Here is a 22639-nt window from a genome sequence, read left to right on the forward strand (position 1 = left end):
TTTATGTTTACCTGATAAATTACTTTCTCCAACGGTGTGTCCGGTCCACGGCGTCATCCTTACTTGTGGGATATTCTCTTCCCCAACAGGAAATGGCAAAGAGCCCAGCAAAGCTGGTCACATGATCCCTCCTAGGCTCCGCCTACCCCAGTCATTCGACCGACGTTAAGGAGGAATATTTGCATAGGAGAAACCATATGGTACCGTGGTGACTGTAGTTAAAGAAAATAAATTATCAGACCTGATTAAAAAAACCAGGGCGGGCCGTGGACCGGACACACCGTTGGAGAAAGTAATTTATCAGGTAAACATAAATTCTGTTTTCTCCAACATAGGTGTGTCCGGTCCACGGCGTCATCCTTACTTGTGGGAACCAATACCAAAGCTTTAGGACACGGATGAAGGGAGGGAGCAAATCAGGTCACCTAAATGGAAGGCACCACGGCTTGCAAAACCTTTCTCCCAAAAATAGCCTCAGAAGAAGCAAAAGTATCAAACTTGTAAAATTTGGTAAAAGTGTGCAGTGAAGACCAAGTCGCTGCCCTACATATCTGATCAACAGAAGCCTCGTTCTTGAAGGCCCATGTGGAAGCCACAGCCCTAGTGGAATGAGCTGTAATTCTTTCGGGAGGCTGCCGTCCGGCAGTCTCGTAAGCCAATCTGATGATGCTTTTAATCCAAAAAGAGAGAGAGGTAGAAGTTGCTTTTTGACCTCTCCTTTTACCAGAATAAACAACAAACAAGGAAGATGTTTGTCTAAAATCCTTTGTAGCATCTAAATAGAATTTTAGAGCGCGAACAACATCCAAATTGTGCAACAAACGTTCCTTCTTTGAAACTGGTTTCGGACACAGAGAAGGTACGATAATCTCCTGGTTAATGTTTTTGTTAGAAACAACTTTTGGAAGAAAACCAGGTTTAGTATGTAAAACCACCTTATCTGCATGGAACACCAGATAAGGAGGAGAACACTGCAGAGCAGATAATTCTGAAACTCTTCTAGCAGAAGAAATTGCAACTAAAAACAAAACTTTCCAAGATAACAACTTAATATCAACGGAATGCAAGGGTTCAAACGGAACCCCCTGAAGAACTGAAAGAACTAAATTGAGACTCCAAGGAGGAGTCAAAGGTTTGTAAACAGGCTTAATTCTAACCAGAGCCTGAACAAAGGCTTGAACATCTGGCACAGCGGCCAGCTTTTTGTGAAGTAACACAGACAAGGCAGAAATCTGTCCCTTCAGGGAACTTGCAGATAATCCGTTTTCCAATCCTTCTTGAAGGAAGGATAGAATCCTAGGAATCTTAACCTTGTCCCAAGGGAATCCTTTAGATTCACACCAACAGATATATTTTTTCCAAATTTTGTGGTAAATCTTTCTAGTTACAGGCTTTCTGGCCTGAACAAGAGTATCGATAACAGAATCTGAGAATCCTCGCTTCGATAAGATCAAGCGTTCAATCTCCAAGCAGTCAGCTGGAGTGAAACCAGATTCGGATGTTCGAACGGACCCTGAACAAGAAGGTCTCGTCTCAAAGGTAGCTTCCAAGGAGGAGCCGATGACATATTCACCAGATCTGCGTACCAAGTCCTGCGTGGCCACGCAGGAGCTATCAAGATCACCGACGCCCTCTCCTGATTGATCCTGGCTACCAGCCTGGGGATGAGAGGAAACGGCGGGAACACATAAGCTAGTTTGAAGGTCCAAGGTGCTACTAGTGCATCCACTAGAGCCGCCTTGGGATCCCTGGATCTGGACCCGTAGCAAGGAACTTTGAAGTTCTGACGAGAGGCCATCAGATCCATGTCTGGAATGCCCCACAGCTGAGTGACTTGGGCAAAGATTTCCGGATGGAGTTCCCACTCCCCCGGATGCAATGTCTGACGACTCAGAAAATCCGCTTCCCAATTTTCCACTCCTGGGATGTGGATAGCAGACAGGTGGCAGGAGTGAGACTCCGCCCATAGAATGATTTTGGTCACTTCTTCCATCGCCAGGGAACTCCTTGTTCCCCCCTGATGGTTGATGTACGCAACAGTTGTCATGTTGTCTGATTGAAACCGTATGAACTTGGCCCTCGCTAGCTGAGGCCAAGCCTTGAGAGCATTGAATATCGCTCTCAGTTCCAGAATATTTATCGGTAGAAGAGATTCTTCCCGAGACCAAAGACCCTGAGCTTTCAGGGATCCCCAGACCGCGCCCCAGCCCATCAGACTGGCGTCGGTCGTGACAATGACCCACTCTGGTCTGCGGAATGTCATCCCTCGTGACAGGTTGTCCAGGGACAGCCACCAACGGAGTGAGTCTCTGGTCCTCTGATTTACTTGTATCTTCGGAGACAAGTCTGTATAGTCCCCATTCCACTGACTGAGCATGCACAGTTGTAATGGTCTTAGATGAATGCGTGCAAAAGGAACTATGTCCATTGCCGCTACCATCAACCCGATCACTTCCATGCACTGAGCTATGGAAGGAAGAGGAACGGAATGGAGTATCCGACAAGAGTCTAGAAGTTTTGTTTTTCTGGCCTCTGTCAGAAAAATCCTCATTTCTAAGGAGTCTATTATTGTTCCCAAGAAGGGAACCCTTGTTGACGGAGATAGAGAACTCTTTTCCACGTTCACTTTCCATCCGTGAGATCTGAGAAAGGCCAGAACAATGTCCGTGTGAGCCTTTGCTTGAGGAAGGGACGACGCTTGAATCAGAATGTCGTCCAAGTAAGGTACTACAGCAATGCCCCTTGGTCTTAGCACAGCTAGAAGGGACCCTAGTACCTTTGTGAAAATCCTTGGAGCAGTGGCTAATCCGAAAGGAAGCGCCACGAACTGGTAATGTTTGTCCAGGAATGCGAACCTCAGGAACCGATGATGTTCCTTGTGGATAGGAATATGTAGATACGCATCCTTTAAATCCACCGTGGTCATGAATTGACCTTCCTGGATGGAAGGAAGAATAGTTCGAATGGTTTCCATCTTGAACGATGGAACCTTGAGAAACTTGTTTAAGATCTTGAGATCTAAGATTGGTCTGAACGTTCCCTCTTTTTTGGGAACTATAAACAGATTGGAGTAGAACCCCATCCCTTGTTCTCTTAATGGAACAGGATGAATCACTCCCATTTTTAACAGGTCTTCTACACAATGTAAGAATGCCTGTCTTTTTATGTGGTCTGAAGACAACTGAGACCTGTGGAACCTCCCCCTTGGGGGAAGTCCCTTGAATTCCAGAAGATAACCTTGGGAGACTATTTCTAGCGCCCAAGGATCCAGAACATCTCTTGCCCAAGCCTGAGCGAAGAGATAGAGTCTGCCCCCCACCAGATCCGGTCCCGGATCGGGGGCCAACATTTCATGCTGTCTTGGTAGCAGTGGCAGGTTTCTTGGCCTGCTTTCCCTTGTTCCAGCCTTGCATTGGTCTCCAAGCTGGCTTGGCTTGAGAAGTATTACCCTCTTGCTTAGAGGACGTAGCACTTTGGGCTGGTCCGTTTCTACGAAAGGGACGAAAATTAGGTTTATTTTTTGCCTTGAAAGGCCGATCCTGAGGAAGGGCGTGGCCCTTACCCCCAGTGATATCCGAGATAATCTCTTTCAAGTCAGGGCCAAACAGCGTTTTCCCCTTGAAAGGAATGTTAAGTAGCTTGTTCTTGGAAGACGCATCAGCCGACCAAGATTTCAACCAAAGCGCTCTGCGCGCCACAATAGCAAACCCAGAATTCTTAGCCGCTAACCTAGCCAATTGCAAAGTGGCGTCTAGGGTGAAAGAATTAGCCAATTTGAGAGCATTGATTCTGTCCTTAATCTCCTCATAAGGAGGAGAATCACTGTCGACCGCCTTTATCAGCTCATCGAACCAGAAACATGCGGCTGTAGCGACAGGGACAATGCATGAAATTGTTTGTAGAAGGTAACCCTGCTGAACAAACATCTTTTTAAGCAAACCTTCTAATTTTTTATCCATAGGATCTTTGAAAGCACAACTATCCTCTATGGGTATAGTGGTGCGTTTGTTTAAAGTGGAAACCGCTCCCTCGACCTTGGGGACTGTCTGCCATAAGTCCTTTCTGGGGTCGACCATAGGAAACAATTTTTTAAATATGGGGGGAGGGACGAAAGGAATACCGGGCCTTTCCCATTCTTTATTAACAATGTCCGCCACCCGCTTGGGTATAGGAAAAGCTTCTGGGAGCCCCGGCACCTCTAGGAACTTGTCCATTTTACATAGTTTCTCTGGGATGACCAACTTGTCACAATCATCCAGAGTGGATAATACCTCCTTAAGCAGAATGCGGAGATGTTCCAACTTAAATTTAAATGCAATCACATCAGGTTCAGCTTGTTGAGAAATGTTCCCTGAATCAGTAATTTCTCCCTCAGACAAAACCTCCCTGGCCCCCTCAGACTGAGTTAGGGGCCCTTCAGAAATATTAATATCAGCGTCGTCATGCTCTTCAGTATCTAAAACAGAGCAGTCGCGCTTACGCTGATAAGTGTTCATTTTGGCTAAAATGTTTTTGACAGAATTATCCATTACAGCCGTTAATTGTTGCATAGTAAGGAGTATTGGCGCGCTAGATGTACTAGGGGCCTCCTGAGTGGGCAAGACTCGTGTAGACGAAGGAGGGAATGATGCAGTACCATGCTTACTCCCCTCACTTGAGGAATCATCTTGGGCATCATTGTCATTGTCACATAAATCACATTTATTTAAATGAATAGGAATTCTGGCTTCCCCACATTCAGAACACAGTCTATCTGGTAGTTCAGACATGTTAAACAGGCATAAACTTGATAACAAGTACAAAAAACGTTTTAAAATAAAACCGTTACTGTCACTTTAAATTTTAAACTGAACACACTTTATTACTGCAAATGCGAAAAAACATGAAGGAATTGTTCAAAATTTACCAAATTTTCACCACAGTGTCTTAAAGCCTTAAAAGTATTGCACACCAAATTTGGAAGCTTTAACCCTTAAAATAACGGAACCGGAGCCGTTTTGAACTTTAACCCCTTTACAGTCCCTGGTATCTGCTTTGCTGAGACCCAACCAAGCCCCAAGGGGAATACGATACCAAATGACGCCTTCAGAAAGTCTTTTCTAAGTATCAGAGCTCCTCTCACATGCGACTGCATGCCATGCCTCTCAAAAACAAGTGCGCAACACCGGCGCGAAAATGAGGCTCTGCCTATGCTTTGGGAAAGCCCCTAAAGAATAAGGTGTCTAAAACAGTGCCTGCCGATATTATTATATCAAAATACCCAGATAAAATGATTCCTCAAGGCTAAATATGTGTTAATAATCAATCGATTTAGCCCAAAAAAAAAATCTACAGTCTTAATAAGCCCTTTTTGAAGCCCTTATTTACAATCGTAATAAACATGGCTTACCGGATCCCAGAGGGAAAATGACAGCTTCCAGCATTACATCGTCTTGTTAGAATGTGTCATACCTCAAGCAGCAAGAGACTGCTCACTGTTCCCCCAACTGAAGTTAATTGCTCTCAACAGTCCTGTGTGGAACAGCCATGGATTTTAGTGACGGTTGCTAAAATCATTTTCCTCATACAAACAGAAGTCTTCATCTCTTTTCTGTTTCTGAGTAAATAGTACATACCAGCACTATTTCAAAATAACAAACTCTTGATTGAATAATAAAAACTACAGTTAAACACTAAAAAACTCTAAGCCATCTCCGTGGAGATGTTGCCTGTACAACGGCAAAGAGAATGACTGGGGTAGGCGGAGCCTAGGAGGGATCATGTGACCAGCTTTGCTGGGCTCTTTGCCATTTCCTGTTGGGGAAGAGAATATCCCACAAGTAAGGATGACGCCGTGGACCGGACACACCTATGTTGGAGAAAACAGCTATTTCCGCTGAAAAAATTAAATCCACAAAAAAAATAAGTCTTTCTTATAATTTACAAGAAAAAAAACTTAAATCATAAGCAGAAGAATCAAACTGAGACAGCTGCCTGAAGAACTTTTCTACCAAAGACTGCTTCTGCAGAAGCAAAAACATCAAAACGGTAGAATTTAGTAAATGTATGCAAAGAAGACCAAGTTGCTGCTTTGCAAATCTGATTAACTGAAGCTTTATTCTTAAAAGCCCAAGAAGTGGCGACTGGTCTAGAAGAATGAGCTGTAATTCTCTGAGGCGGAGACAGTCCCGCCTCCAAATAAGCCTTGGGAATCAAAAGCTTTAACCACGATGCCAAAGAAATGGCGGAAGCTTTCTGGCCTTTCCTGGAACCAGAAAAAACAACAAATGTAAATAAAATCCTTAGTAGCTTCAATATAGTATTTCAAAGCTCTTACAACATCTAAAGAATGTAAAGATCTTTCAAGAGCATTCTTAGGATTAGGACACAAAGAAGGAACAACAATTTTCCTACTAATGTTGTTAGAATTTACAACCTTAGGAAGAAATTTAAACAAAGTCCGCAAAACAGTTTTCTCCTGATGAAAAATCAGAAAAGGAGACTCACAAGAGAGAGCAGACAATTCAGAAACTCTTCTAGCAGAAGAGATAGCCAAAAAGAACACTTTCCAAGAAAGTAGTTTAATATCCAGAGAATGCATAGGCTCAAACGGAGGAGCCTGCAAAGCTTTTAAAACCAAATCAAGACTCCAAGGAGGAGAAATTGATTTAATAAAAGGCTTGATATGAACCAAAGCCTGAACAAAACAGTGAATATCAGGAAGCTTAGCAATCTTTCAATGAAATAAAACAGAAAGAGCAGAGATTTGTCCCTTCAAAGTACTTGCAGACAAACCTTTATCCAAGGATAAAGACCTTTTAGGAAATGCATTAAGAGGTTTCTTCCCCTGTGTAACATGCAGAGCATGCAGACATAGTAACAAGAAAAAAAAATCTTAATCCCAGGTACAGAGAAAGAGTATGAGATTAGGGATACCATTAGATGCAGTAATAAAGGAGTAGTATACATGTGATTTGATCTATGTGGGTGAAAGGACTAGAATGCTCAGAGACAGAATAAGAGAGCATCTATGCAATATAGAAAAGGGGAATTTGGATACCCACCTCTATTCACACTTTAAGGAGAAACAGAAACACAACAATAATATAAAAGATTTGAAATATTGGGCATTGTGCATAGTAAAAAAAACTGGAGAGGGGGCAATTTTGAGAATACGCTCCTCAGGAAAGAGGCAGTGTTTATTTATAATTTTAATACATTATATCTTAAGGGTCTGAATTCTGAAATGGATATAGGTCCATTTCTTGTATAAAGAAGACAGGTTTAGGTATACAGATAGAATGAGTTTGAACGTAATAGGACGGATTTTATATTATATAAGTGCAATATAAATAATCTTATTTTTAAAAAAAGCAAAGAATAATGGATGATAAGTGTTAAAGGTGCAATGAAATGACTCAAATAATGGGCATTGACTCATTTTTAATTTTTAATTTTTTAAGACTTCACATTAAGAAATATTAAGATCATTTAAAAGTTGGAAGAAATATTGGGTGCACATAAAGAAGATGATGAACTAAAGAAAATAGTGTATTGACCCAGGAATAGAAGGAAATCCTGTGATATAGAGATTACTACAAAGATGTTGTATCCCTTTAAATACTAGGAATGGCACGTATCCCTGAGGAAACCAATCAAATCAGAGAGTGGGGGATTTAAACTGAGCCGAATTGACATACAGTATCTTGACAAAGCCCTGAAAATGTGTGAAATGCGTAGAACTGTGGAATTAAAGGATACAAAGACACAAAGATACTAACAGATATTTGGAGAGTTTCCGTGACCCAGAAAATCCAAACTGAATCCAAGAGGATAAAGAGGATAAGTATAATCTCTGTGTACATAGTACTAAAGTGCAGAGTAAGACCAAAACCTGATCCTAGGAGCAGAACGAAGGCTGTGAATCGGAGTATGTGAGAAATACTTGCACAAGTTTACTACAGGTGTCGGCAGTAGGTGACGTCATACCGACCGACAACAGCAGCGTGGGACATTTGGTAGCTAACCGTTTGATGAAAGAAACGGAGCTGGACTACCGCATTTATGAGAAGACCAACTGATATTCCAGGTAAAGACAAAATTCTTTGCCATTAAGAAAAAGAGGTAAGAAAGCCTCCTAGTGAAACAACATTGAGGAACCGGGGACTAAAAGGGAGAAACATTAACCGTGTTAATACTAGCCAAAAGTTTTTTTGCAATAAGCACCAGGATACCTTTACTGCCTTTTTTGACAATAATCATTTTAGTATCAACGGACTTAAAGTTTGATTTATAGGTTGTTGTTTTTTTGAGTCATTTGCCCAATTTTTAACCAGTTTTATGATTTATATGTTCTAGTCTTAAGGTTTTTAATTCAGTCCTTTGTTGAAAGATTTGCACTATTTTATCATTATTTTGTCGATGTAATTACAATGAAATATCATTAATGAATTCAAGGAGTGATTTGTTTATGTATTTGAAGTTTTTTTGTACCTTTTTATGTATTTAAAGTTTTTTTTATTTTTTATTAAAGATTTATACTTTATTTTTAGATTTAAGTATATATTCTTTGAAGTCCTAAACATAAAATTAATTTATAATCTGTTCATGCAGTAGACCTGAAACACAGATATAAGAACTTAACTATTTAACAATATATAATATCATTGAATACAGCTATAGTATAATAATATAATATAGCTATCCAGGAAGGGGGTAGTGTTAAGAGAGAGGCTTTTTAGGTTAAAGCTCAGCGCTTCGCTTCAAATTAATGCAAAAACCTTTATCCAAACCATCCTGAAGAAACAGTAAAATTCTAGGAATTCTAAAAGAATGCCAAGAGAATTTATGAGAACACCATGAATTATAGGTTTTCCAAACCAGATAATAAATCTTCCTTGCAACAGACTTACAGACCTGAAGCCTAGTATTAATCACTGAGTCAGAGAAACCTCTATGACTAAGCACTAAGCATTTAATTTCCATACCTTCAAATGTAGCGATTTGAGATTCTGATGGAAAAACGGCCCTTGAGACAGAAGGTCTGGCCTTAACGGAAGTGGCCAAGGTTGGCAACTGCACATCCGGACAAGATCGGCATACCAAAACCTGTGAGGCCATGCTGGTGCTATCAGAAACACATGCGATTGTTCCATTATGATCTTGGAGATCACCCTTGGAAGAAGAACTGGAGGCGGAAAAATATAAGGAGGTTGGTAAAACCAAGGAACTGCTAACGCATCCACCATCTCCGCCTGAAGATCCCTGGACCTGGAAAGGTACCTGGGAAGCTTCTTGTTTAGATGGTATGCCATCAGATCTATTCCGGGAAGACCCCACATCTGAATAATCTGATAAAATACATCTGGATGGAGAGACCACTCCCCTGGATATAAGAACAGGCGGCTGAGATAATCTGCTTCCCAATTGTCTACACCTGGGATATGTATCGCAGAAATTAGACAGGAATTGGATTCCCCCCAAGACAGCATCCGAGATACTTCTTTCATCGCTAAAGGACTGCGAGTCCCCCCTTGATGATTGACATATGCCACAGTTGTGAGATTCTCTGTCTGAAAACTAATTAATAATTCTCTCTTTATTAGCAGCCAAGCCTGAAGAGCCCTGAAAATAGTACGGAGTTCTAAAATATTGATTGGTAACCTCGCCTCTAGAGGATTCCAAACTCCTTGTGCTGTCAGAGACCCCCAGACAGCTCCCCAACCTGTGAGACTTGCATCTGTTGAAATCACAGTCAAAGCAGGACGAACAAAAGAGGCCCCTTGAATAATCCGATGATGGACTAACCACCAGGACAGAGAGAGTTGAATGTTGGGATTTAAGTATATCGACTGTGATATCCGAGTATAATCCCTGCACCATTGATTCAGCATGCAAAGCTGCAGAGGTCTCATATGAAAATGATCAAAGGGGATTGCGTCCGATGCTGCAGTCATAAGACCTAACACTTCCATGCACATAGCCACTGAAGGGAATGATCGAGACTGAAGGTTTCGACAGGCAGAAACCAATTTTATTCGTCTCTTGTCTGTTAAAGACAAAGTCATGGACACTGAATCTATCTGGAAACCTAAAAAGGTGACCCTTGTCTGAGGAATCTTTGGTAAAATTGATCCTCTAACCATGTCTTTATAGAAACAACACAAGTTGATTTGTGTGAGATTCTGCTAAACGTAAAGACTGTGCCAGTACCAAGATATCGTCCAAATAAGGAAACACCGCAATACCCTGCTCTCTGATTACAGATAGAAGGGCACCGAGAACCTTCTAAAAGATTCTTGGAGCTGTTGCTAGGCCAAATGCAAGAGCAACAAATTGGTAATGCTTGTCTAGAAAAGAGAATCTCAGAAATCGATAGTGGTCTGGATGAATCGGAATGTGAAGATATGCATCCTTTAAGTCTATCGTGGACATGTAATGACCTTGCTGAACAAAAGGCAGAATAGTCCTTATAGTCACCATCTTGAAGGTTGGGACTCTTACAAAACGATTTAAAAACTTCAGATCCAAAACTGGTCTGAAAGAATTTTCCTTCTTCGGGACAATGAATAGATTTGAATAAAAACCCAAACCCTATTCCAGAAATGGAACTGGTACAATCACTCCTGAAAGCTCTAGATCCGAAACACACTTCAGAAAACCCTGAGCTTTCACAGAATTTGTTGGAACGTGAGAGAGAAAAAATCTTCTCACAGAAGGTCTTATTCTGAAACCTATTCGATACCCCTGGGAGACAATATTCTGAATCCAATGAATCCGAATGGAACCAGCCCAAATGTCTTGAAATAATTTCAATCTGCCCCACACCAGCAGAACTGGATCGAGGGCCGCAACTTCATGCAGACTTGGGGGCTGGCTTTAGTTTCTTGTAAGGCTTGGATTTATTCCAACTCGAGGATGGCTTTCAATTGGAGCCAGAGTCTTTAGGGGAAGGAACGGTTTTCTATTCTGACGAAAGGAACGAAACCGATTAGAAGTTTAAGATTTGCCTTTAGACTTTTTTTCTTGAGGCAAAAAAACTCCCTTCCCCCCAGTAATAGTGAAAATAATTGAATCCAACTGGGAACCAAACAAATTATTACCCTGGAATGAAAGAGATAGTAACCTAGCTTTAGATACCATGTCAGCATTCCATGATTTGAGCCATAAAGCTCTTCTAGCTAAAATAGCCAAAGACATAGATGTAATATTAATCTTGATGATATCAAAAATAGCATCACAAATAAAATGATTAGCATATTGAAGCAAACCAACAATGCAATGCAAATCAGAGTCTTTTTCCCGTTGTGCTAAGCTATCCAACCAAAAAAGGTGATGCAGCCGCAACATCAGCCATAGCAATGGCAGGTCTAAACATATAGCCAGAATGCAAATAAGCTTTCCTTAGATAATTTTCAATCTTCCTATGTAAAGGATCCTTAAAAGAGGTACTATCTTCCATAGGAATAGTAGTATGTTTAGCAAGAGTAGAAATAGCCCCATCAACTTTAGGGACTTTTTCCTAAATTAATCACTGGCAAAGGATACAACTTTTTAAATCTTGAAGAAGGAACAAAAGAAGTACCAGGCTTAGACAATTCCTTTAGAAATCACATCAGAAATAGCATCAGGAACAGGAAAAACCTCAGGAGTAGACACAGGAGGTTTATAAACAGAATTTAAACGTTTACTGGATTTTTTATCAAGAGGACCAGACTCCTCAATATCCAAAGTTATCAACACTTCTTTCAACAAAGAACGAATATACTCAATCTTAAAAAGATAAGATGATTTATCAATGTCAATGTCTGAAGTAGGATCAGAGAGATCCTCATCAGAGGAGGATATATCAGTATGTTGTCGGTCATTACAAATTTCATCAGTAATATGAGAAGTTTTAAAATACCTTTTACGTTTATTTGAAGGCGGAATAGCAGCCATAGTTTTCTGTATCGCATCAGCAATATAATTTTTCATATCAACAGGGATATCATGTACTTTAGATGTTGAAGGAACAACAGATACTGTACTAGCACTAATAGAAACCTTTTCTGCATTCAAAAGGTTATCATGACAACTGTTACATAATACAGTTGGAGATATTAGTTGGAGATATAATCTCCACTAGCTTACAATAGATAGACTTAGCTTTGGTAGAACTGTGTTCAGGCAGCATGGTTCCTACAGAGACTTCTGAGACAGGATCAGATTGAGACATCTTGTAAAATGTAAAAAAGATAAAATAACATTAAACAAAAATATCTTATTTCCACATATAGCAGTTTCAGGAATGGGAAAAAATGCAAATGCTAAGATTGACAAAAAACAAATAGCATAGCCCTCTGAGCATAAAGAAGGCAAGGAGCATATAGGAAGTGGGGTAAAATATAAATAAATGTTTTGGCGCCAAGAATGACGCACAACGCAAAAGGAAGTTGAGAATTTTTTTGGCGCCAACAAACATCCGGAAATGACGCAACACGCGTCATAACAAACGCAATTTCGGGTCAAACAAACTCGCATCAACTAAGACGTAGGAAATGATGAACTTGCGTCATGACGCACATTCATGCCCAAAAAATTTCTTGTGCCAAGAATGACGCAATAAACAGCATTTTGCGCCCTTGTGAGCCTAATATGCCCGCAAGTTTTTTAAAGAAAACAATTCAAATAGAAAAAAAAAAAAACTATACCCCAGGTAAGAAAAACTTCCTAAACATGATTCCCATAACGAAACTGCCAGACTGCAAAGGGAAATTCACATAGACCTTACTCATGGCAAATATAAGTAAAATACATATATTTAAAACTTTATATTAATACATAAAGCGCCAAACCATAGCTGAGAGTGTCTTAAAAAAATGATACATACTTACCGAAAGACACCCATCCATAAATAGCATAGAGCCAAACCAGTACTGAAAGCTATCAGCAGAGGTAATGGTATATAAGAGTATATCGTCGATCTGAAAAGGGAGGTAGGAGATGAATCCCTACAACCGATAACAGAGAACCCTTGAAAAGATTTCCTGCGAGGAAAACCATCAAATCCATAGGAGATACTCTCTTCACATCCCTCTGACAAACACTGTACTCTGAGAGGAATTGGGCTTCAGAATGCTTAGAAGTGCTTATCACAGAAGAAATTAGAAAACATCAAGCACAAACTTACTTCACCACCTCCATAGGAGGCAACGTTTTTAAAACTGAATTGTGGGTGTGGTGAGGGGTGTATTTATAGGCATTTTGAGGTTTGGGAAATTTTGCCCCTCCTAGTAGGATTGTATATCCCATACGTCACTAGCTCATGGACTCTTGCCAATTACATGAAAGAATTATAACATTGCAAAATCATTGTCAGTAGATGCCGACAGTACTTGCATATCATGCATACACTTTGTCTGGTCAAACTAACTATATTTAAAGTCAAAATTAAGCTTTAATTATTCAGACGCACAATCAATATTTTTTTTTTATTTGTTGACACATTGCTTCTTTACTGAAGTAGGCACAGGAGCGTGCACGGCTTGAGAGCTGTATGTATTACACAGTTACATTGCTGTAACCACTGCTGCCATATAGTGCAGAAAGCACATGAACACTTCCTATGCTACCACAGTATGTTCAAATGGAAAGGACACCAAGATCTTAAAATCAAGTTGTTTTAATTAAACACGGTATAAATCAAAGTTCAAATTTAAAAAGACAGCGTAAATGTAAGAGTCAAATTAAAGTAAAAACAAATTAAAGAGTAAAAATATGCAATGGGGGGGGGGGGGTTGGTCCAGGCAGCAACCGCAATGGCCTCAAAAATTTGAAGCTAGTAGCGAGGTCTCGAGTATCTGCCGCCTATCCTGAGACAAACGCAGCATCCACACCTAAGCATTACGGCTAAAGACTCCCCATGTGCTGGAGTATCAGACAGATTGTTTTTTTAGCTGCATGCGTGACCTACAAGCTTGGTTCTGGATCGTCAAGATCTTAGCTGGCGGCCTACCCTTTGGATCTCGGCACCCTTCCCCGGGTTAAGCAGGTCTACATCATCCCCACTCACAGACCGCACAGGATACAGCTCTGCAGAACCGGAAACAGGTAAATCACAAGAAGAGAGTAATCTCTGCGCTGATTATCACTATTAAACAAGTGGGAAAAAACAAAGGAATCCCCAACCTCTGAACTGATACTACTAAACACTAGAAGATTATCTTCACCAAAGTGAGGAAAACCTTTACCCACAGCGCTAAAAAGCTTGAAACAGTGTTTAAGACAGATATAGTATAATTGAGACAATATTAGGATACAAAGTGTATCAGATATAAAATATTTAATAAAAGCACAAATAAAATTATACACTATAAATAACATATACGTTGATCAGATGTATATCTAATTAAGGCCTAGATTTAGAGTTCGGCGGTAGCCGTCAAAACCAGCGTAAGAGGCTCCTAACGCTGGTTTTGGGCGCCCGCTGGTATTTGGAGTCAGTGATTAAAGGGTCTAACGCTCACTTTTCAGCCGCGACTTTTCCATACCGCAGATCCCCCTACGCCATTTGCGTAGCCTATCTTTTCAATGGGATCTTTCTAACGCTGGTATTTAGAGTCGTTTCTGCAGTGAGCGTTAGAGCTCTAACGACAAGATTCCAGCCGCCTGAAAATAGCAGGAGTTAAGAGCTTTCTGGCTAACGCCGGTTTATAAAGCTCTTAACTACTGTACCCTAAAGTACACTAACACCCATAAACTACCTATGTACCCCTAAACCGAGGTCCCCCCACATCGCCGCCACTCGATTAAAATTTTTAACCCCTAATCTGCCGACCGCCACCTACGTTATACTTATGTACCCCTAATCTGCTGCCCCTAACACCGCCGACCCCTGTATTATATCTATTAACCCCTAACTTGCCCCCCACAACGTCGCCGCAAGCTACTTAAAATAATTAACCCCTAATCTTCCGACCGCAAATCGCCGCCACCTACGTTATCCCTATGTACCCCTAATCTGCCCCCCACAACGTCGCCGACACCTACCTACACTTATTAACCCCTAATCTGCCGAGCGGACCTGAGCGCTACTATAATAAAGTTATTAACCCCTAATCCGCCTCACTAACCCTATCATAAATAGTATTAACCCCTAATCTGCCCTCCCTAACATCGCCGACACCTACCTTCAATTATTAACCCCTAATCTGCCGACCGGAGCTCACCGCTATTCTAATAAATGTATTAACCCCTAAAGCTAAGTCTAACCCTAACACTAACACCCCCCTAAGTTAAATATAATTTTTATCTAACGAAATAAATTAACTCTTATTAAATAAATAATTCCTATTTAAAGCTAAATACTTACCTGTAAAATACATCCTAATATAGCTACAATATAAATTATAATTATATTATAGCTATTTTAGGATTAATATTTATTTTACAGGCAACTTTGTAATTATTTTAACCAGGTACAATAGCTATTAAATAGTTAAGAACTATTTAATAGTTACCTAGTTAAAATAATTACAAATTTACCTGTAAAATAAATCCTAACCTAAGATATAATTAAACCTAACACTACCCTATCAATAAAATAATTAAATAAACTACCTACAATTACCTACAATTAACCTAACACTACACTATCAATAAATTAATTAAACACAATTGCTACAAATAAATAACATTAAATAAACTATCTAAAGTACAAAAAATAAAAAAGAACTAAGTTACAGAAAATAATAAAATATTTACAAACATAAGAAAAATATTACAACAATTTTAAACTAATTACACCTACTCTAAGCCCCCTAATAAAATAACAAAGCCCCCCAAAATAAAAAATTCCCTACCCTATTCTAAAATACAAATATTACAAGCTCTTTTACCTTACCAGCCCTGAACAGGGCCCTTTGCGGGGCATGCCCCAAGAATTTCAGCTCTTTTGCCTGTAAAAAAAAACATACTATACCCCCCCCCCAACATTACAACCCACCACCCACATACCCCTAATCTAACCCAAACCCCCCTTAAATAAACCTAACACTACCCCCCTGATGATCTTCCTACCTTGTCTTCACCATGCCAGGTTCACCGATCCGTCCTGGCTCCAAGATCTTCATCCAACCCAAGCGGGGGCTAGACATCCACTGAAGAAGTCCAGAAGAGGGTCCAAAGTCTTCCTCCTATCCGGCAAGAAGAGGACATCCGGACCGGCAAACATCTTCTCCAAGCGGCATCTTCTATCTTCTTCCATCCGATGACGACCGGCTCCATCTTGAAGACCTCCAGCGCGGATCCATCCTCTTCTTCCGACGACTAGACGACGAATGACGGTTCCTTTAAGGGACGTCATCCAAGATGGCGTCCCTCGAATTCCGATTGGCTGATAGGATTCTATCAGCCAATCGGAATTAAGGTAGGAATTTTCTGATTGGCTGATGGAATCAGCCAATCAGAATATAGTTCAATCCGATTGGCTGATCCAATCAGCCAATCAGATTGAGCTCGCATTCTATTGGCTGATCGGAACAGCCAATAGAATGCGAGCTCAATCTGATTGGCTGATTGGATCAGCCAATCGGATTGAACTATATTCTGATTGGCTGATTCCATCAGCCAATCAGAAAATTCCTACCTTAATTCCGATTGGCTGATAGAATCCTATCAGCCAATCGGAATTCGAGGGACGCCATCTTGGATGACGTCCCTTAAAGGAACCGTCATTCGTCGTCTAGTCGTCGGAAGAAGAGGATGGATCCGCGCTGGAGGTCTTCAAGATGGAGCCGGTCGTCATCGGATGGAAGAAGATAGAAGATGCCGCTTGGAGAAGATGTTTGCCGGTCCGGATGTCCTCTTCTTGCCGGATAGGAGGAAGACTTTGGACCCTCTTCTGGACTTCTTCAGTGGATGTCTAGCCCCCGCTTGGGTTGGATGAAGATCTTGGAGCCAGGACGGATCGGTGAACCTGGCATGGTGAAGACAAGGTAGGAAGATCATCAGGGGGGTAGTGTTAGGTTTATTTAAGGGGGGTTTGGGTTAGATTAGGGGTATGTGGGTGGTGGGTTGTAATGTTGGGGGGGGGGTATAGTATGTTTTTTTTTACAGGCAAAAGAGCTGAAATTCTTGGGGCATGCCCCGCAAAGGGCCCTGTTCAGGGCTGGTAAGGTAAAAGAGCTTGTAATATTTGTATTTTAGAATAGGGTAGGGAATTTTTTATTTTGGGGGGCTTTGTTATTTTATTAGGGGGCTTAGAGTAGGTGTAATTAGTTTAAAATTGTTGTAATATTTTTCTTATGTTTGTAAATATTTTATTATTTTCTGTAACTTAGTTCTTTTTTATTTTTTGTACTTTAGATAGTTTATTTAATGTTATTTATTTGTAGCAATTGTGTTTAATTAATTTATTGATAGTGTAGTGTTAGGTTAATTGTAGGTAATTGTAGGTAGTTTATTTAATTATTTTATTGATAGGGTAGTGTTAGGTTTAATTATATCTTAGGTTAGGATTTATTTTACAGGTAAATTTGTAATTATTTTAACTAGGTAACTATTAAATAGTTCTTAACTATTTAATAGCTATTGTACCTGGTTAAAATAATTACAAAGTTGCCTGTAAAATAAATATTAATCCTAAAATAGCTATAATATAATTATAATTTATATTGTAGCTATATTAGGATTTATTTTACAGGTAAGTATTTAGCTTTAAATAGGAATTATTTATTTAATAAGAGTTAATTTATTTCGTTAGATAAAAATTATATTTAACTTAGGGGGGTGTTAGTGTTAGGGTTAGACTTAGCTTTAGGGGTTAATACATTTATTAGAATAGCGGTGAGCTCCGGTCGGCAGATTAGGGGTTAATAATTGAAGGTAGGTGTCGGCGATGTTAGGGAGGGCAGATTAGGGGTTAATACTATTTATGATAGGGTTAGTGAGGCGGATTAGGGGTTAATAACTTTATTATAGTAGCGCTCAGGTCCGCTCGGCAGATTAGGGGTTAATAAGTGTAGGTAGGTGTCGGCGACGTTGTGGGGGGCAGATTAGGGGTTAATAAATATAACATAGGGGTCGGCGATGTTAGGGCAGCAGATTAGGGGTACATAGGGATAACGTAGGTGGCGGCGGTTTACGGAGCGGCAGATTAGGGGTTAAAAGTGTAATGCAGGGGTCAGCGATAGCGGGGGCGGCAGATTAGGGGTTAATAAGTGTAAGGTTAGGGGTGTTTAGACTCGGGGTACATGTTAGGGTGTTAGGTGCAGACTTAGGAGGTGTTTCCCCATAGGAAACAATGGGGCTGCGTTAGGAGCTGAACGCTGCTTTTTTGCAGGTGTTAGGTTTTTTTTCAGCTCAAACAGCCCCATTGTTTCCTATGGGAGAATCGTGCACGAGCACGTTTTTGATGCCGGCCGCGTCCGTAAGCAACTCTGGTATCGAGAGTTGCATTTGCGGTAAAAATGCTCTACGCTCCTTTTTTGGAGCCTAACGCAGCATTTGTTTGAACTCTCGATACCAGAGTTAAATTTATGGTGCGGCCAGAAAAAAACCCGCGGAGCGTTAACAGCCCTTTTACCGCCGAACTCTAAATCTAGGCCTAAGTGTAGTAATAAAAAATGTACAATATATAATAAACAGACACAAAATAGATTACTTAAAACGAAAATAAGCTCAAAACAAAACACCCTTTTAGGTTAATTGATGACTGATGTGGTCAAACGATGTGGAACGGATTGCAAGGACAACGATATCCACACAATGGTGTCAACGAAGGAGCTGGAATACACAAGGATCCCAAATCAAACTGAGGAAAAGGTACCAAACATAAGGTGTACACTTTTACTTACACCAGAGAGGTACTCAGATGTGTCTACGGTCCCTCTCTTCAGTGGCAACTGCTCTGTAATAATCCTTGGTAGAAGCGAAACTTTGTCCTGGCGTCTTCAAACTAAGCTGGTATATCTGACAAGCTTTACTGGATTACACAGTTTACGCAAGCTTGACAAAGACCCTGCACAGGTTGAAACGCGTTGCTCGAATACTGAACTTTTCTTGACCCACTCCAAGGCTTCCGTAAACTGTGTAATCCAGTAGAGCTCGTCAGTTATACTGGTTTAGTTTGAAGACGCCAGGACAAAGTCCCGCTTCTACCAGGGATTATTACGGAGCAGTTGCCACTGAAGGGAGGGACCGTAGACACATCTGAGTACCTCTCCGTTGTAAGTAAAAGTGTACACCTTATATTTGGTACCTTTTCCGCTGTTTTAATTGGATCCTTGTGTATTCCAGCTCCTTCGTTGACACCATTGTGGATATCGCTGTCCTTGCAATCTGTTCTACATCGTTTGACCACATCAGTCATCAATTAAAGGGACAGTCAACACCAGAATTTTTGTTGTTTAAAAAGAAAGATAATCCCTTTATTACCCATTCCCCAGTTTTGCTAACCAACATAGTTATAGAAATACACTTTTTACCTCTGTGATAATCTTGTTCCTGTATCTAAGCCTCTGCAGAACTAATGCCCTCTAGTAGTCAAAATGCATTCAGATTAGAGGCAGTCTTCAAGGTCTAAGAAATTAGCATATGAACCTCCTAGAATTAGCTTTCAACTAAGAATATCAAAAGAACAAAGCAAAATTGGTGATAGAAGTAAATAGGAAAGTTGTTTAAAATTACATTCCCTACTTAAATCATGAAAGGTTTTTTTGGACTTGACTGTCCCCTTAACCTAAAAGGGTGTTTTGGTTTGAGCTTATTTTTGTTTTAAGTAATCTATTTTGTGTCTGTTTTTATTATTTATTGTACATTTTTGATTACTATACTTAATTACGTCTGATCAATGTATATGTTATTTATAGTGTATAATTTTATTTGTGCTTTTATTAAATATTTTATATCTGATACACTTTGTATCCTAATATTGTCTCAATTATACTATATCTGTCTGAAACACTGTTTCAAGCTTTTTAGCGCTGTGGGTAAAGGTTTTAGACTTTAGTTGTTATTCGGCAACATTATCCTAGGACCTGAAGGTTTTCACGTGCGTTCCAGTCATGGCGGCTCTAGACAAATGGGAGCATCGGATACAGTCTGCACTAGATTTCCACTTTCAGGAGCTAAAACAGAGCTTGCAGAGTATACTGACCCCAATATTTTAGGAATCAGTAATGAAGGAGGACCCTATTAAGCAGACCCCCCAAAAGTCTAAAAATGGGCTTTACCACGAAGCTCAGAGTATAACAGAGGTGTCTATTCTTCATAATGCTACAGATCAGCACTTACCCCCTGTTCCGACATGGAAAAGCCGGCTTACGTCTGAGCATAAAGAGGTTTCCTGTGGTTCGGGTTACATTACAGAGCCTAGAAGATTCTTTGGTCCTATCCCTGGTGAGACATGCCTAGAACTTATGCAGACAACGGAAGGATCCACATTCAATTGAACCAGCGAGACCTTTAAGCAGTGAGATCTCTTCTCACATGAGCAGAGTTATTCTGAAACGCCAGGTGTTCCAAGCTGTTGTTATTGACGAAACTTTATCTACAGAGGGCATTTTCCCAGGGTAACAAGTACATACCGGTGTATAATACCTCTAAGAGACTGCAGAAGCGGCCAATGGTCTCTAACATCTTGCGGGCAGGAGTAGGTTAAAAGGAACGTCTCACCTCTTGACGCTTGAAAACTGCCATATCTAGTTTGTGCTCAGGCTTATGTCTATAAACTTTCAATATTTTATAAGTGATTTTACCGCTTTTTGCCAAAGGTTTAACAATATAATATAATATGTTTAGAGGCTTTACAAATATCTTCTACTAACTATCTTGATGCTTGAAAACTACCATGCCTAGTTTGTGTTCAAGCTTATGTTTATACACTTTTGATGTTTTAGAAGTGATTTTACTGTTTTTTGCCAAAGGTTACACAACATAATATATGTTTAGAGGCTTTACACACATCTTCTACTAACTATGAAGACCAACTGACATACTACTGTATACCAATTATCTAGACTTAAACTCTGCTAATTTAAGCTTTACAGGGGGAGGACATTTACCTAAAATATGTCAGACACGAAACTGAGCATCCTGTTACATGAAGGACCTGGAGTAAAATAACTAAGGGTCAACACAAACAGGGTCCACCTATACTTCTAGAACTAATTGTTTTAGTAAAATACCTATAGCCCAGCTCCCTGCAACCTATGCTCTATCCTTACTATCTTAGTGATCCCTTACAGAGCGATACAGAGCTAAGCCGTATGAAAGCTATATCATAGCAGACCTATGTTCTCTTTCAGATTATAGAGCTTATCTTCACAATATACCAGTGTGAAATATTACACATTTGATTGATGGACCCTAGTTATGGTATTTAGTTCCATCTGACTAGTTTGTGTCATATTGTGTCTTTTTGGGGCACTATCAGCGACCGAGATGGTGTTCCCTGAATATGCTTTAAAACACAGGCAAACCTCAATCTCAGACTAATTACAAGGGTCCATATTACTTGATTATGATATATACCTGTATAATATATAGCTGATGACCCTCTAGTCTAACCTAAATACTGGGGCTACCTAATTTTATTTATGTCACGGATACCAGACCGCCAAGGCTACCCCCCACCTCCCTACTACATGGCTCACTCCCTGTTACATAAAATTTGGCCATTTCATGGCTTACGGGATCTCCCAGATGCGTGCTATGTGTTGTGTTGCTGTGTACACTTGGTCATGGAAGAGCTGATCTATGACCGGGAAAAACCCTCTAAGGCTGGCCGGGTTCCTGGAACTCCCGGTCGGCCACAGAACAGCAGGGCACCAGCTAACTTTACCCCTAGTTGCTCCAGCAGCCCTTTGCCCCAGAGCTCCGATCTTTTGGGGATTGGTAGCCCCTAAGGAGGAAAAGAGGTGGGGGAATTACCGGAGGGGAGCTCCTTTGGGAACCGGGAGTTTTGGACACCCCTACCCCCATAACTTCAATGGACTGTATCTCGGGTACCTAGTAACGAATCGCGTCGCTTTTTGGACTGTGGCATCTGGGGACCGAGAGCTTTAAAATACACCCTGGAAGTGCCGCCGCTCCCCCAGGATCCCCACGAGTCGTGGGATTCTGTGAGACTGGGGCTGCTATGGAGGCGCCGGGCTGTCTGGAGGGGCGGGAATGGCGGGAAAATTGTGGGATTGTCCAGTGTCTTAATAAGATGAGCTGTGTGTATAAAAGGAGTGTGTTTCCCCAATAAAATCTGTTCCTGTTCACCTGAATGCTAGTATGTCTAGTTATTTGGGTGGGCTCCTGCTAAAATCACTTTCCTGGGCTACATAGCAGCCTATTCCAGGCAGAGTAAGGACCCTCTGGCAGAGCTACCTAGTCGGGGTAGCCAGAGTCTGCCATAGGGTGGGACCCTGAATACTGGTGCTGTCGGGCATCAGGGGTGGCTACAGGCTGTGGTCACTTGCCAGCTACATAGCTGCAGTCAGCAGGGAGTAAGCAGGACCCGTTTGGCAGAGCTACCCAGTCGGGGTATCCGTCACATTGGCTGGCAGCAGTGGGATCTGCTTCTTCCACATGATTCCTGCTGACAGAGGAGAAGGGCCACAGTAGCCGGTAACTATGGAAGCCGAGTTTTTAAGGAGAGTACAGGAGGCACGGGGCCCAGCTGGACGGTCCT

The 22639-nt window shown here is 40.9% G+C and overlaps 1 protein-coding gene across 1 annotated transcript in view; it reads right to left on the bottom strand.

The window, feature by feature from the left end:
- The window catches only part of BRF1 (BRF1 RNA polymerase III transcription initiation factor subunit), a 687556-nt gene that overhangs the window by 143986 nt on the left and 520931 nt on the right, over positions 1 to 22639 (bottom strand). The gene's annotated exons all lie outside the window — the stretch shown is intronic.

This window comes from Bombina bombina, chromosome 1 (assembly GCF_027579735.1).
Source record: "Bombina bombina isolate aBomBom1 chromosome 1, aBomBom1.pri, whole genome shotgun sequence".
NCBI classification, from domain to species: Eukaryota; Metazoa; Chordata; class Amphibia; order Anura; family Bombinatoridae; genus Bombina; species Bombina bombina.